Here is a 16,273-nt window from a genome sequence, read left to right as displayed (position 1 = left end):
TTCATTGCCATATTCTTGCCTCCAAAACTTAGATCAGCTGTGTGAGGGTTAATTTTTTGCAGGACGAGCTATAGTTTTTATTTATACCATTTTGGTATTTTGGCATGTATACCTTTTTTGTATTATTTTGGGGGAGGTGTGAAGTGATTAAAAAAACATCAAATCTCCTATATTTTTTCAATTATGCTATTCATCATATGGGATAACATTTTTTATAGTGCAGTTGTTTGTTGTGCCTATGATGTTAATATTTTTGATTAGGGTGGGTTCACATCAGCGTTATGGATTCCGTTTTTGTTTTCCGTTATAGTGGAAAATAATGGAATCCATAAGACGGAAATCAAAGCGGAAGCCTTTAAGAGTAGGGGTGAGCGAACCCATGGAAGTTCGGGTTTGCCGGGCTTGGCCAAACTACAGGTCAAAGTTCGGGTTCGGGACCAGAACTTGACCCCGAACCCGGACCCTATTAAAGTCAATGGGGACCCGAACTTCACTTTATGTTCCGTTATAACAGAAAATAATAGCATTCATAAGACAGAATGCTAAATAAAATGGCCATGGAGGGGTTAAAAATAATTAAAAAAACTCACCTCATCCACTTGATCGCGCAGTCTTGATTGCACAGGTCTTCTTTCTTCAGGATCTGCAAAAGGACCAGCAATGATGTCACCGCTCTCACCACGTGGCGAGCGCAGTGACGTCACAGCAGGTACTGCTGAATGAAGATAGAAGATTCTATCTTCATTCAGCAGGACCTGCTCTGACGTCACCGTGCTCACCACATGGTGTGCGCGGTGATGTCATCGGAGGTCCTTTCGCAGGTCCTGAAAAAAGAAGACCTGCACGATCAAGACTGCGCGATCAAGTGGATGAGGTGAGTTTATTTTTTATTTTTAACCTCTCCATGGCCATTTTAATTAGCATTCTGTCTTATGAATGCTATTATTTTCAGTTATAGCCATGTTATAACGGAAAATAATAAAATCACCTGAACACCGAACCCGAACTTCAGTGAAAAAGTATGGGTTCGGGTCCGGGTACCCAAACTGGCAAAGTTCGGTACGAACCCGAACTTTGCAGTTTGGGTTCGCTCAACCCTATTTAAGAGGCATTCCGTTTTGATCTGTCATAATAGAAGTCTATGGGAATTATAACAAAACCGTCTGGTTCCCATTATGCAAGCCGGAAAACAAAGACCTGTTGACTGTTTTTTTTCATTCTGCATAACGGGAACCAGATGGATCCGTTATGATTCCCATAGACTTCTATTATAAGCAAAGGCTTCCGTTTTGCATTCTATCATAATACTGCATAATCCTGCATAATGGAAACCAGGACAGATCCGTTATGCTGCCCATAGACTTGTATCATGAAGGATCAAAACGGAATGCCTCTTGAAGGCTTATGGATTCAATTTTTTTCCATAATAACCATATTATAACGAAAAACTAAAACAGAATTCATAACACTGATGTGAACCCACCCTAATTAGTATTTTTTTTTATAGTTTTTAAACTTTAAACTTTTTTTAAAACTTTTTTAGGCCCCTAAGTGGACCCCAACATGCAATCATCAAATTGTAATTTGTATAAAATAATGTAATTATATCCATTACCATATACAATTATATATATATATTACAATTTAGTGCTGTTACCTGCTGGCCTGAATTTTAATATACAAGTAATTAGCCTAGAAGCCTAGTGAAGGCTCTGGCTTATTACTTCAATAGAACTCCTTCCTTGATCTCTGTCCGGTGAATCTCTGGGATTTTGGCATCTCAGATGCTATAGTCCCATTTAACCATGGCATCTGAGGGATTAAATGTCCGCAATCTCCATTACTACTGATCATGGACATTAGGCTCAGGTGTCTGATGTGTGAAATGTTAGAACAGAGCGGGAGCCATCTTTAAAGACCCAACATATGACGTAATTGTACATCACATGTCGTGAAGCGGTTAATGCATGTAAGAAAAAGGAAAAAATACCAGAATGGCACATTTATTAAGTAAATCACGGCAAAAAGTGAAGTACTATTATATCAATTCCTAGTCACTTTTACAGCTACTGTTAAAGTTTTGAAAAGTGTCATGATTGAAAACAGTATTTATGAATTATTTGGCATAAAATGTTGGTAACTGTCTATCATGATGCAGGTGGTCAACAAGAATGCAGAACTGGACTTAGCAGTAGAGATGAGCGAATCGAAGTTGATGAAGTGGAATTCGATCCGAATTTCAGGAATTATTCAATTTGCACCTAATCCGAAATTCCTCACACTTCGTGGTAACGAATCACATTTTTTCCTAAAATGGCTGCTGCACATGTGAGGACATGAAGCAAAGAACTCTGGTAAGGCGGGATCACCATAATGCCATGCATGCAGCCATTCAGCAGCCAGCCAACCCTGTGATGTCACAGCCCTATAAATAGCCTCAGCCATCTTGGATTCTGCCATTTTCCAGTGGAGGGAGAGATGTCAGCAGGCGCTAGGGACATCGCTAAAAAAAAAATTAAATTGTCTCACCTGATAAAGTCATAGTTATTGTGTATATGATCTTATTTTCAGTCACTTTGTAATGTAATGCATTTTCTATATGGCTTCTCTTCCCCGTTTTCTTTCATTATAGCTTCCTTTAGACCCTTCTCGTCTCTAGGGGTTACGGCCACTGCTGGAATGCGCTTGCGGTGGCCGCACTTGCGCACTTAGAGATAAATATCTTGCCTTTCTGGTGGCTGGGAATTGCGGGAGCGAGCATACATAGAGGCCAGTTTATGTGCATTCGCTCCCGTCCCCGGCCATCTAGTATGTATTCTTGGATTAGCTCCTGCACCCGGCCACCTCGTTCTGCTATAGAGCAGCCCTGAACCTGTTCTGTACAGTTATGCTAGGAGGGTAAATAGTATATTAGGTTCGGTGCTTGCACAAATAGCCCCGAACCTGTAATATACAGATCGCAAGTGCCGGCTGTCATTTTGCGAAAGAGGACTGTAGGAAAGCTTCAGATCTGACCTGAAAGTTTCCTACAGTGACTGCGATCGTATCTGTCTCCTGGTAACCTCATCAGGAGACAGACATTACCGCTTGCTGGGACCCACTGTTATCTCTGTATGTAAATATATAGAGATAACAGTGTGCAGTGAGCTACGGAGGGCTGCCTGTGTGAGCGCGCATGGAGAGGCAAGGGTTACTGTCAGGAGGATAAGCCCCGTCCATCTCCAGCTCAGAACGAAGCCCACAGAGTTGCAGAGATGCCGGGAAGGCAGAAGGTGAGAAAACCCCTTTAATTGTGCTAAAAAAAACTATTTACAAGTTCAGGGAAAGATTACTCAAGGTGTAGGGAAAGGATAGGGAGGAATCATTCCACAGCATTTATGTAGAACAGGGTTCAGTAGGGGAGGTTATAGCCTGGGTAATAGGAACAATCCTATTACACTTTGGTGCAATGACTGGGGATCTAAATTGCCAGCTCTGTAATTGCAGCAAACAGTTTTTGTTATTGAGGTGCAAGTGCTGTTTGGTACAGCCATTAACAGGGTTTATTACAAGGAAATATCTGTACATCTTATTTGCCCTTGTGCGGTGCAGTTATATGTTCTAAAGCATTTTTTGGCTTGCATTAGTGGGAAAAATGGGCTTATTAGCCGTTGTGCGGTGAAGTGCGAAAATTACTGCCCTTTTTGTCGTGTATTAGTGGCAAAAGAAAAATATATTTGCTGTTCAGAGGTGCAGTTATAGGTTCTAAAGCCCTTTTTGTCGTGTACTAGTGGCAAAAGTAAAATATATTTGCTGATCAGCGGTGCAGTTATATGTTCTAAACCCTTCTGTGGCATGTATAAGTGGAAAAATATAAGAGTCTATTTGCCGTTCAGCGGTGCAGATCGATGTTCTAAAGCCCTTTTTGTTCTGTATTAGTGACAAAAGAAAAATCTATTTGCCATTCAGTGGTGCAGTTATATGTTCTAAAGCCTTTAGGGGGGTGTAATAGTGGCAAAATAAAAATATATTTGCTGTTTGCGGTGCAGTTATATGTTCTAAAGCCCTTTTTGTTGTGTATTTGTGGCAAAAGAAAAATATATTTGCCATTTGTGGTGCAGTTATATGTTCTAAGGCCCTTTTTAGCGTGTATCAGTGGCAAAAAATATATATATATTTACTGTTCTGCGGATATGTTCTAAAGCCCTTTTTGGCGTGTATAAGTGGGGAAAAATTAAAAAGGGCTTATTAGCCATTGTGTGTTAAAGTAAGAAAAATACAGCCCTTTTTGGAGTGTATTAGTGTAAAAAAAAAAAAATTCTGTTCAGCGGTGAAGTTCCATTGTACTACAACCATTTACAGGGTGTATTAATAGGATAGATACGTATGTCCTATTAGCCATTCTGCGGTGAATTGTGATTGATATATTCATTTTTCTGCAGTGTATTAATAGGAAAAAGAATACTGGAAAATTAATGGTTGATTGTAGACTTTCTTTTGTATGAACTGAATTACGTAGATTAGCCATTCATTGATGAAATTTTTTGTGAAACAGCCTTTTTGGGGAAATTGATGGGTGATTGTGGACTTTCTTCGGTATGAACCAAATTAAGTCAATTAGCCATTCATTGATTAATTTTTTTTGTGAAACAGTCTTTATGGGGAAAATTGATGGTTGATTAGTGGTGAAATTTGTTTGTTATACAGCCTTTTTTGGGAAAATTGGTCGGTAGCTATAACTATGGTCAAGCACAATACATGTCCTTTACGGTCCACTGGGATAATTTGCTACTGCCCAGCCACGCCAGCAACCTGGCCAGGTGATGGCGCTTCATGTTCTCACACCGTTGGTCCTGCAACAATGTCCACCTCTACCTCCTCATCCTCCACCGTGTTCTCAGCCTCCACTGCAGGGACAATTCACAGTGCTCCTCCAGCATACCACTTGTGCAGGGCACGGCAGTATCATGCTGTTCTACACCTTGATTGCCTGGGTGAAGGGAGCCATACAGGGGAGAAACAGGTCCGTGTCCTTCATCAAGAAATCGAATCCTGGCTTTCTCAGCAACAACTCAAAATCGGAACCATGGTGACCGACAACAGGAAGAACATGGTGTCGGTGCTGCGTCAAGGAGGGCTGAGCCATGCTCCCTGCATGGCGCTTGTGTTCAATCTGTTTGTCAAGCAGTTCCTGAAGTCTTCCAAAAATCTTCAAGACATCCTAAAAACGTCCAGGAAACATTGCATGCACTTCAGCCACTCGTACACTGCAAATCACACCCTCCTTGAGCTGCAGCGGCAGAATGGCATCCCCCAACATAGGCTGATATGCAACGTTTCCACCCGTTTGAATTCCACCGACTATACGAATAGAGAAAGGCCATCAACAATTTCTTGATGATGCAAGCGGATAGGAGTACTCCCTTAGGTAACTTCGATGTCAGCCAGTGGCAACTCATGCGTGACACCTGCCATTTGCGCAGGCCCTTTGAGGAGGCCACGTTATTTGTCAGTCGCCAGGACTATGGGATGAACGATGTCATTCCACTGCTTCATGTCCTAGAACAGATGCTGGTAAATATGGTTGGTCAGGGGACCGGAGATACATTTGTCTGTCAAGATCTGCAGGATATGCAAACACCTACCGATGGGGTGTTAACCCCCAGAAGTAGGTAATCGGCATGAAGGAGCAGTCATTTTCACAGCTTGAGGTATCCTCCCGAAAGTTTTACCTCTGCACTTCGACGGTCTGCATTGCGAAGCTTGTCTAAAAGAGAAATCCCACAGTGCACCCCCTTGGAGCAAACTCTTGATCCGGCACAGGCTGTTTTGCTCCTTCAAAAACAATGGACTCTGTACAGCATGACACCGATGTATAATTTTTCATACACCAGACTGAAAGAGTATTCCAAGCAACTGTCTGCCCACATAGCTGCTGAGGAGCAGAAGGGTCTTGCCATTGAAGTGGGCTCAGAGCTGAACCTAAAAGCCAAATTTTCCTGTTTACCTGACTCAAAGGAAAGGACAGAGATCCACTGGCTGTGCTCCTACAGATTTCATCCAAGCCTCCACTCACCAAGACAAGCACAGAGGACTGGATTGTGTAGACAGGTTGGTTCTGTTGGATGTACACAGAGGACGATCTATTGGAGGTGTTACCAGAGACATTTACTTGCCTCCCGCTCTTCGTGTATAATGGCTCTGAGGCACTCATGGCTATCGTAGGGATGCGGTCCAAAGAAACCTTTACCGTTGTTTTGGTAAGCTGGTGATCAATTCTCAGGTTCTTACGTGGCTAGCAGCAATGAGGACTGGGTATGACGTGTCTAGATTAGTGTCAGCCACAGAGCTTGTTTTCTCTGTGCCTGTCGAATCTCGCATGGACATTTCTTATGCCATCCACACAGAGGACTTCAAGACTTTATGGAATGATATTCATAAATCAAAGGACGAGGTCACGTTGGAGGAAGTGAACAATTTTTCCAATGTCTTTACTCGCATTTCTTCAGACACTTTAGAATCCACTTATCAGCAACTCAACCCAGAAGTTCCTCAGTAAGGACTACCTAATCCAAGTGCTGGGATTCATCATGGAGATGAGCATCAATAACATTATTCATCAATCACTATTGAACACAGACTCATCAATCACTATTGAACACAGACTCGCATCTCGGACCTTGTCCACAATGTTCTGGACCCCTGGATGTCTTACACGTCTTAGACATAATCCCTGCAGTGCTTACTACATGTTATACCGCTTCCTACCGTTCTGTTACAGCAGCTGTGAGACCTGCACATACTAAGGCTTAATTATGGTGTGTTGCCTGTACTGACCAGTTACCTTCCAGCTATGATTGTGTAGCCTGCACTGTAGGAGTGAGCTGGAGTCAGCTTGTTTGCTGGACTGTCCTCCAGTTATCAGGCATTACCCCATACATTTCATGATCAATATGCATTACCATAGTGGTCACCCCGACACTGGTCATCAATCCATTCTTGTTAATGAAGCACTTTTTTTTTCAGTTTGTCTTTTAAATCTTCTGTTTTTTCCCCCGTTCTGTGTTGTATTTTATGTGTGTTAATGTCCTGTGTGTGAAATAAACGTTTTTTTTTTCTCCCCAGTTCACTTGTCATCTCTGTTTTGAATCCACTCCTGTTTTTTATTACATTAGCAATACTGATGGATTACTGACCAAATGCTGAACAAGTGAAGGCGAATGCTCAACAGATTTTTTGGGGTTATTGTTCTGACGGATCAGAGGAAGGGCAAAATAATCAGTGACGTCAACACAAATTTACTGCTGACACCCTCTCCACTCTGTCGGGGGGCTCCACTTGTATAAGCGTTTCCACATCTATGTGGAATCAGCTGCTGACGGTGTAAAAGGAGTGTGCTTCTTCTTGGTGCTAACATCGACCTGTAATGCTGAGTTCATATTTGAGTTATTTGGTCAATTTTAGCCCCATGACTGCCCAAAAAAGTTAAGTGTGCAGTGATTCTGAGAGCGACGCCTGTCATTTGCATGTCATACGGACTCACAGTATTATTTCACTACTACAGCAGACTCCATATGCGTGTAACTGCAAGGCACAATGTTCTACACCACTATAAAGGCTTTCTGCAGCCAGGAAAGGGCCATTTTCTTAACGCGATTCGCCGCAAATAAATTAGGATCGAAGCAAATATTTTCAAAAAATTTGGCGAACTTAGCAGTATAGTAGTCTATAGCAGTCATTTTTCCCAGATACAAACATTATCTCTCAGTACTCAGGAATTACATAACAACCAGTTAGTCATAAGAATAACATTATGAAACACATATCAGCAGTAGCAGGTAGCATGAAGGCTAGATAATCGGAACTCACCAATGGATGACAGGAATAGTATGCTGATGATAAGGGTAGAGGGTCCAAACAGGTTATGAAGATGGTAAGGCAATGTATGCAGGAGACCTTAAAGCGAGGAAATTATATCCCCACTTGCTATGACCATGCATATATCGGTAAAATTTGCGCCATTCCGCCAATTCCACACAACAACAAAATGTAGCCTTAAATATGTCTAAATATTTTTATTTAGAAATTGCACCAAGATTTCTTGTATGTGGCGAAATTTATGAAGTGATGAGAAAACGAATAATAAAAAATAATAAATCACAATGGGATTACACAAAAGTGACTTCCATTACAAAACACTGCATGGGAATTCGAGGTAGTCACCATAAACATGACATGACAATTTTAGGAAAATAATTTAAGAACATGAGAACTGCTGCTGAAAGGCCATAGCAAAATTATAGGATGAAACATAGCTAAGAATTAGGCATACAATAAGTAATATATAAAAAAAATATTACTGAGAGATTATTCCTGGAAGAGATTGGTTATTTGCTATGCAGTGATATTCCTTTTGTACCAGATAGTCCTTTTTGTATCAGTTCTTCTAATAAAATTTATCAAACCTTTATGTAGCTCTTATAACAGCATGCAGTCATCACAGCACATAAATGTCAGACTTTAAGTTAAATTTCCTTATAGAAAGAGTTGAGATGTATTTAGCATAGTGGCTTAGTAGTTAACACTATTGCCTTGCCTCACGAAGTTCCTGGTTTTGAATCTAACCAAGAACAACACAACATCTACATGAAGTTTGTATGTTTTGCCTGTGCTTGCATGGGGTTTCTCCCACACGCCAAAATACCGTACATACTGGTAGCCTAATTAGCTTCCGCTGGCCCTATTGTGTGCCTATGGGTAAATAGGTTGTGTGCTACACTGGGGACAGAGAAGGATGTGAGTGATGACAATCTCCATACCACACTATGAAATACATGGTTGATTCACGATATTATGACCACCATTTAATATCCATAGTAACCACCGAGTGCAACACGGACAGCAGCTAGACGGGCTTGGAGAGACTCAATAAGGTCCCGGTAGGTGGTCACAGGTATCTGGGGACATGCTGACTGCAGTCATTCCACAGTTGCTGGAGGTTGCGTGGAGGATCCATAGAGCGAACATGGCAATCAAGGTCGTCTCACATATGTTTATTTGGGTTCAAGTCTGCAGAATTATAGGCCAGGGTAGTACTTGGAAGCCTTGGTCCTGCTCTTTCAACCAATGTTAGACATTTCTAGCCATGTGACATGTTTCATTGTCTTGCTGGAATATCCCATCTGCCCCATGGAAGACAATCAGCATGTTTGGCTGTATGTTATCTGCAAGGATGGATTCATACCCAAATCAGTTGAGAGTGCCTTCCACATGGTTAAGTGGACCAGAGAATGCTGTGAAAACCTTCCCTAGACCACAACGCTCCCACCACCAACTTGTGCTCTTCTAGCAATGGTTGTAGGGTATTTGTTCTTTCTCACCTGACATGCAAACATCCATCCTTTTGATGAAGCAGAAACTGTGATTCATTGAGGAAGGCAATCCTTTACCAATTAGAGGAGGTTCATTAGCAGAGTTGCAGTCACCATCTGTCTTCCTCAGAGAGCCATAGACAGTAGGGTTTGCTGAAATATTGTTTTAGACACATGTCTGGTGGCTGCCTAGTTTATTTTGTGGTGCTCCACTATAGCGCCAGTCCACCCTCACGCCCCTTTGTAGCCTATGCTACCTCTCACATCAATTTCACGTGGTGCTCTGCAGTTTCCACTACTCTTATTCGTAATGGTGCAATTCTTCCACTCAGGATACGCTTTCAACACAGCAGCACATGATCAGTTCACAAACAGAGCAGTTTCAGAAATGCTGCCATCCTTGGCCCGAAAACCAATAATCATCCCTTTTTACAACTTTGATAAATCATCTCTTTTACTTATGATAGCAATAAGCAATATGTGTGCAGACAATCTATTGCACGCCATATATACCCTCCAGGCCAGCTCACAACACTGGACTTCCTTTATGAGCTAGTCACTGCCAATCTGATAGTGGTCATAATAATGTGACTTGACTGTGTATATTGATGCTATATTATATGAGCAGCATAAGTAAGTAAATATTATTCTCTAGGATGATATTATTTCCTACACTGATTAGTCCTTTCTCCTTCTGATAACTAATGCAATTAGTTTGAAAAAACCCAAGTAACTTGTTCTTGTTGTACCAAGTATCAAAATTGAGTTATTTTAATTTTAACTAGTCCATATGGAGAATGGAAGTTCATCTACTAGTCCCGAAACATTGATCCCTACATTAGGCTGTAATTGATGTTATTCCTCTGGTGATTGATGATTTGCATTACTTTATTATTAGGTTATCAATCAAAGCCAAACTGGTCTAATTTAATCATCTTGAATTTATGTCACAAGTGTTTGTCTTTAAGTTAGCAACTTAGGAGATCCTAAAGTATATAACGCACTCCTTACTTTATTAATTAATGATTAACAATATTATTTTCCCTCCTATTGTTATTTTCACATTATTTTACAATGGGGATTGCTGAGAAGCCGTAATTTAGATGTGCACACGCATACTTAGATACTTTCATAACTACACATTTTGTGCATGTTTTCTCTGTTCAGTGGATTAATAAATAATGAACCAAGGATGGTAGCAAAGAAAATTCTGATTCTCTATTTTACCAAAATTTACTATGTACATTATTGAGAAATCTATTGCCAAATGATATATAAAAATACTGTATATGGAAGGTCAATACAGATATCTGTCTAAAGATTTAATAAACCCAGGTAACTAAAGGGATATCGTCAATGTGTATAGGAAAGAAGCGTTCTGTATCAACATGGAAAGGCGTTCTTTACAGTAAAAGCAGGGAGACTATGAAACTCTTTGTCTAAGGAAGTTGTCATTGTTCATTTTCTGAAGAAGCTAAAAGGGTTTTTCAGAGATTTTGACACTGATAACCTATCCTCTCTATAGGTCATCTGATCAGTGGGAGTCCGACACCGGGGACCTCCACGATCAGCAGTTTGAAAAGGCACCGGCATTCCTGTGAGCGATGTTCCTTCTTGCAGCTTACCAAGCACAGTGCTGTACATTGTATAGCAGCTGTGCAGCTGATTGGTGGGGGTCCCGGGTGTTGTACCCCCACCATCAGTATCAAAATCTCAGAAAACCCCTTTAAAAGAGGCCTGTGTGCGTTTTTATAAAGTAATAACATTACGATCTACATTTACTAGATCACTAAAGTTGGGTAATTCATAATTGTTAATAGTGATGAGGGAAGTTTTTAAAAATTTATATAAACAAAACTATAGTGGCCAATATGGGGGAACCGCACAAGCCCCAAACACTGTAGCGTGTCTCTCATTGGGCGAGCAGTCCCACCACATATGGACCATATGTGGCGGGACTGCTCGCCCAATGAGAGACACGCTACAGTGTTTGGGGCGTGGGCGGTTCCCCCATATTGGCCACTATAGTTTTGTTTATATGTATTTAATGTGTGCATTCTCTTGCACCTGGAGACCTCTATCACACGGTCTGATATGGGTGTGGCTTACAGTCTGGCTTTGTTCACATTGCACTAGTTGTCCTGCTATGCGGTTGTGTGGAAGCTTGGCTGTCAGCTGGATTTCATCACCTTCAGACCGTGTTCACACCATAGTTAGTGCCCCAGAGTTAGCGCAGTGGTAGGACCCCTTGCCATGCTGAGTGATCGTGACGTGGTGCATGATGGGCTCCGATATCTTCCTGACAGGAATATATTGGCAAAAGTCTCAGCTTTTAATATCTGCTTGTATGACCAGCTAGTATAGTCAGTGACATATCTGTTTGGTGCATTTTTTTCAAAGTTTTAAAAAATTTGATTCAGACATTTCTTGTAAAAAAATTTCAAAAAATTAGCTTAGTTCCGAATTAAGTCAGCACAAAGCGCGTTAAATCAGCTATATCCTGGCCTGCAGGGAGAGCGTATCTTGATATACATCATGGTTAGTGTTGAGCAAATCAAAGTCCATGAAGTAGACTTCGATCCGAATTTTAGGATAAATTTGATTTGCTACAAAGCCGAATTTCCTGATGCTTTAAGGTAACAAATCTTTTTAACCTGAAAAAGTGCAAAAAAATAAAAATAAATAAATCATACTTACCTGCTCCATTTGCTTGTGATGGGATGGCTGCTGCCTTCTTCCTTGAAGGTCTTGGTCAAAATTCTGTGCACAATGCCGGCCGGCATGATGATGTCATCTCTGACTACGCAAGATTTCGCACCAGATCTTCAAGCAAGATGGTGGCGGCCGACCCATTGCATGCAAATGGAGCAGGTAAGTATGATTTTTTTTGTTTTTATGAACATCAGATGCCGCGATCATGTATGAACGTGGCGTCTAAGGCGTACAATGACGCAGTCTTTTTTTGTAAAATTCGGCAAAGCAGCCAAATCAAATTTTACAATACTTTGCTCATATCTATTCACTGTGCATTGAGCAACAACATGCAGTGCTTTCTGGTAGTGAAACAGTTACTGTGCGTGAGTATGACAGGCAGGTGACAGATGTCATTATTAGGCTCAGTTTACACTTCACTTATTTGGTCATTTACTGGTCAAAACAGATGCAGATCTTTTCATGATACCTTATTTGAGAGTCTGCTGGAATTAACTGACCAAATAACTGAAGTGTAAACTCAGCCTCACAGGTCAATGTCAGCGACAGATACAATGTACTTGTGCAGTGGCTCAAGGATCCACTAGAGAGTGAAAGAGCTGTATAATTTTACACCAAGGCCCCATGAGTGGGGGAGGTTGTCAGCAGTAAGTTTATGTTGATGTCACATTTTTTTTTTTCCCCTTCTTCTGATCCGTCACCGTTACACGATCAGTATTTAATCAGTAATTGATCAGTATTGGTAAGGCAATAACAGGAGTGGGTCCAAAACAGAGATGACACATGTTGGAAATATTTGCATTGTTTTGGACCTACTCCTGCTATTGTCTTCAAAATCATGATCAAATCCTGATGCAAAATACTGATCTTTTAGGCCGGGTACCTTCGACTGCCTTCACAGTGACAGACCAAACTCTGATACACCAAACTGAATTGATTTTAGGAGCCGGGAGATGGAAAAAGCAGCTTGGTCGGTCCTCTTACTCCCAAGTTGGGGCACTGCGCGTGCACGGAGCAATGTGCTGTGACACCCTATATGAGTGGTGTCTTAACTAGTTCTATTCCTATCAGTTTAATCCCTGTTACGTCCCCTATCCGGGGACGTGTGTCGAATTGATTAATCATTGTCGAATTAACGACAACCTGAAAAAAAATTGTTCTGAGCTCTGTACTTGCTTTGTATTGGAATTGATGGGGATTTTTTAAATTGTCTGCATTATTTCTAATAAACTATTAAGAGACTTTATTATGATTTTTTTATTTTATGTATTAAAAACCCATACAACTTAAAAAAAAGAAAAATGATGTTTTTTCTATGAAAAATTATCCAGCCGATCGCTTTTAGTCTGATCATAATGAAGCAACGGCCTTATCTGGGGTGTGGCAACATTGATAACACACTCATAGAGGTGATGATTGCTTCATTGTGATACGCAAGCCCCTTCACCACAACAAGGTATGGATCACGAAGGCGAATTGACACATGTATGTGCCTTTTTTTTTGTTTTGTTTTTGCAGCCACAGTGCAGCACTAGAGGCCAGAAAAATTAGGCATGTACACATGCCTGAAAAAACTGGTATTGTTGCAGCCGCTGCTGTAAAATTTATGTTTTCCAGGCATAAAGGTGACTAAAACATTGCAGCTTGAACCCTAGTTGGTGGCGGAGAATTCACGAAAGTCATCCGGTATTCAGACATTAAATACAGCAGCGTGGGGACCATTTTGAGGCCAAGGCATGTCATCAGGCCTTTTGTTAGTCAAACGTATCCCCCACTGTCAGTCCCTTCGGGATCCATGCCTCATTCATCTTAATGAAGGTGAGGTAATCAACACTTTTTTGACCGAGGCGACTTCTTTTGTCAGTGACAATGCCTCCTGCTGCACTGAAGGTCCTTTCTGACAGGACACTTGAAGCGGGGCAGGCCAGAAGTTCTATCGCAAACTGGGATAGTTCAGGCCACAGGTCAAGCCTGCACACCCAGTAGTCAAGGGGTTCATCGCTCCTCAGAGTGTCGATATCTGCAGTTAAGGCGAGGTAGTCTGCTACCTGTCGGTCGAGTCGTTCTCTAAGGCTGGATCCTGAAGGGCTGTGGCGATGTGTAGGACTGAAAAAGCTCTGCATGTCCTCCATCAACAACACATCTGTAAAGCGTCCTGTCCTTGCCGCTGTGGTCGTGGTAGGAGGAGGATTACTTTCACCTCTTCCCCTGTTAGATTCCCGTTGTGCTGTGACATCCCCCTTATAAGCTGTGTAAAGCATATTTTTTAGTTTGGTTTTGAACTGCTGCATCCTTTCTGACTTTCAGTAATTTGGTAACATTTCCACCACTTTCTGCTTATACCGGGAGTCTAGTAGCGTGGCCACCCAGTACAGGTCGTTCTCCTTCATCCTTTTTATACGAGGGTCCCTCAACAGACATGACAGCATGAAAGACCCCATTTGCACAAGGTTGGATGCCGAGCTACTCATTTCCCATTCCTCGTCCTCACTGATGTCATTGACAGTCTGTTCTTCCCCCCAGCCACGTACAACACCATGGGTCCCAGATAGGTGACAACAACAAGCACCCTGGGATGCCTGCTGTGGTTGGTCTTCCTCCTCAAAGCCACATTCCTCCTCTGACTCCTCTTCCTCATACTCCTCTTCCAGCGTTGCCGCAGGTCCGGCAAGCGATGATGACAAGGCTGTTTCTGGTGATAATGCTGACCACAACTCTTCCTCTTCACGCTCATCTACAGCCTGATCCAGCACTCTTCGCAGGGCACGCTCCAGGAAGAAAACAAATGGCATGAGGTTGCCGATGGTGCCTTCGGTGCGACTGACTAGGTTTGTCACCTCCTCAAAAGGACGCATGAGCCTACAGGCATTGCGCATGAGCGTCCAGTAACGTGCCAAAAAAATTCCCAGCTCCGCAGAGACTGTCCTAGCACCCCGGTCATACAAATACTCGTTGACGGCTTTTTGTTGTTGGAGCAGGCGGTCGAACATTAGGAGTGTTGAATTCCAACGTGTCGGGCTGTCGCTAATCAAGCGCCTCACTGGCATGTTGTTTCGGAGCTGAATGTCTGAAAAGTGCGCCAAGGCCATGTAGGAACGCCTGAAATGGCCACACACCTTCCTGGCCTGCTTGAGGATGTCCTGTAAGCCTGGGTACTTAGACACAAAGCATTGTACGATGAGATTCAACACATGTGTCATGCACGGCACATGTGACAACTTGCCCAAATTCAATGCCGCCAACAAATTGCTTCCATTGTCACACACCACTTTGCCGATCTCCAGTTGGTGTGGGGTCAGCCACTGATGAGATGGAACTGCTGAAGGTGAGAGGCGGAGTGGCGGGTGGTTGAGAGAGGGCAAGGAGGACAGCAGTGGTTGACGTGGCTGAAGATGCTGGACCAGGAGGAGGGTGGTGGCTTGGAGCTTGTGTGCTGCTTCTACTCGTCATCATGTATTGATCCCATAGGAGTTTGTGATGTACGATCATGTGCCTTCGCAAAGCAGTTGTACCTAGGTGGGTGTTGGATTTCCCACGACTCAGTTTCTTTTGGCACAGGTTGCAAATGGCATCGCTGTTGTCAGAGGCAGACACACAAAAAAAAAATGCCACACTGCTGAGCTTTGCAATGACGGTATTTTGGTGGTGGCAACAGCATGCGTTGATTGGCGTGCTGTCTGGCTGACCCGGGTGCCGATACATGCTGTTTGACTGTGCCACTAGCTCCTTGCGACAACCTCCCCCTGCTTCCAACTCGTCTCCTCCTTCTGAACTTTCCCCCTCTTCTTCTTCTCTTCGAGCAGGCACCCACGTGGCATCCACGGCCACATCCTCATCATTAACCACTTCACTTCTATCTGACACCTCAGCAAAGGAAGCAGCAGCGGGTACAACATCATCATCATCATCATCATCATCACACTGTACGTCCATGTGTGTAATGCTGCCTGACTGAGACATATCCCTATCTACATCCTCTGGCAATAATGGTTGCGCATCACTAATTTCATCCAACTGATGTGTAAATAACTCCTCTGAGGGATCAAGTGAAGCGGCTGTGGTGGCTGTGGTGGTAGTGGTGGTGGTGGCACGGGTGGGAGAGTGGTAACTTGAAAGCAGGTGACCAAAGCTGAGCTGGAGGAGGTTGGTGCATCAAGGTTCTTAGCGGAAGCTGTTGAAGATTGGGTGTACTTTGTAAGCCAGTCAACTAT

At 42.5% G+C, this 16,273-nt stretch overlaps 1 pseudogene; it reads left to right on the top strand.

The window, feature by feature from the left end:
* Nucleotides 1–5,559: 5,559 nt before the first annotated feature.
* On the top strand, nt 5,560–6,785 carry LOC122931477 (annotated as a pseudogene).
* The last annotated feature ends 9,488 nt before the right edge of the window (nt 6,786–16,273 follow it).

This window comes from Bufo gargarizans, chromosome 3 (assembly GCF_014858855.1).
Source record: "Bufo gargarizans isolate SCDJY-AF-19 chromosome 3, ASM1485885v1, whole genome shotgun sequence".
In the NCBI taxonomy this organism is placed as follows: Eukaryota; Metazoa; Chordata; class Amphibia; order Anura; family Bufonidae; genus Bufo; species Bufo gargarizans.
This window is presented reverse-complemented; position numbering and strand designations above follow the sequence as displayed.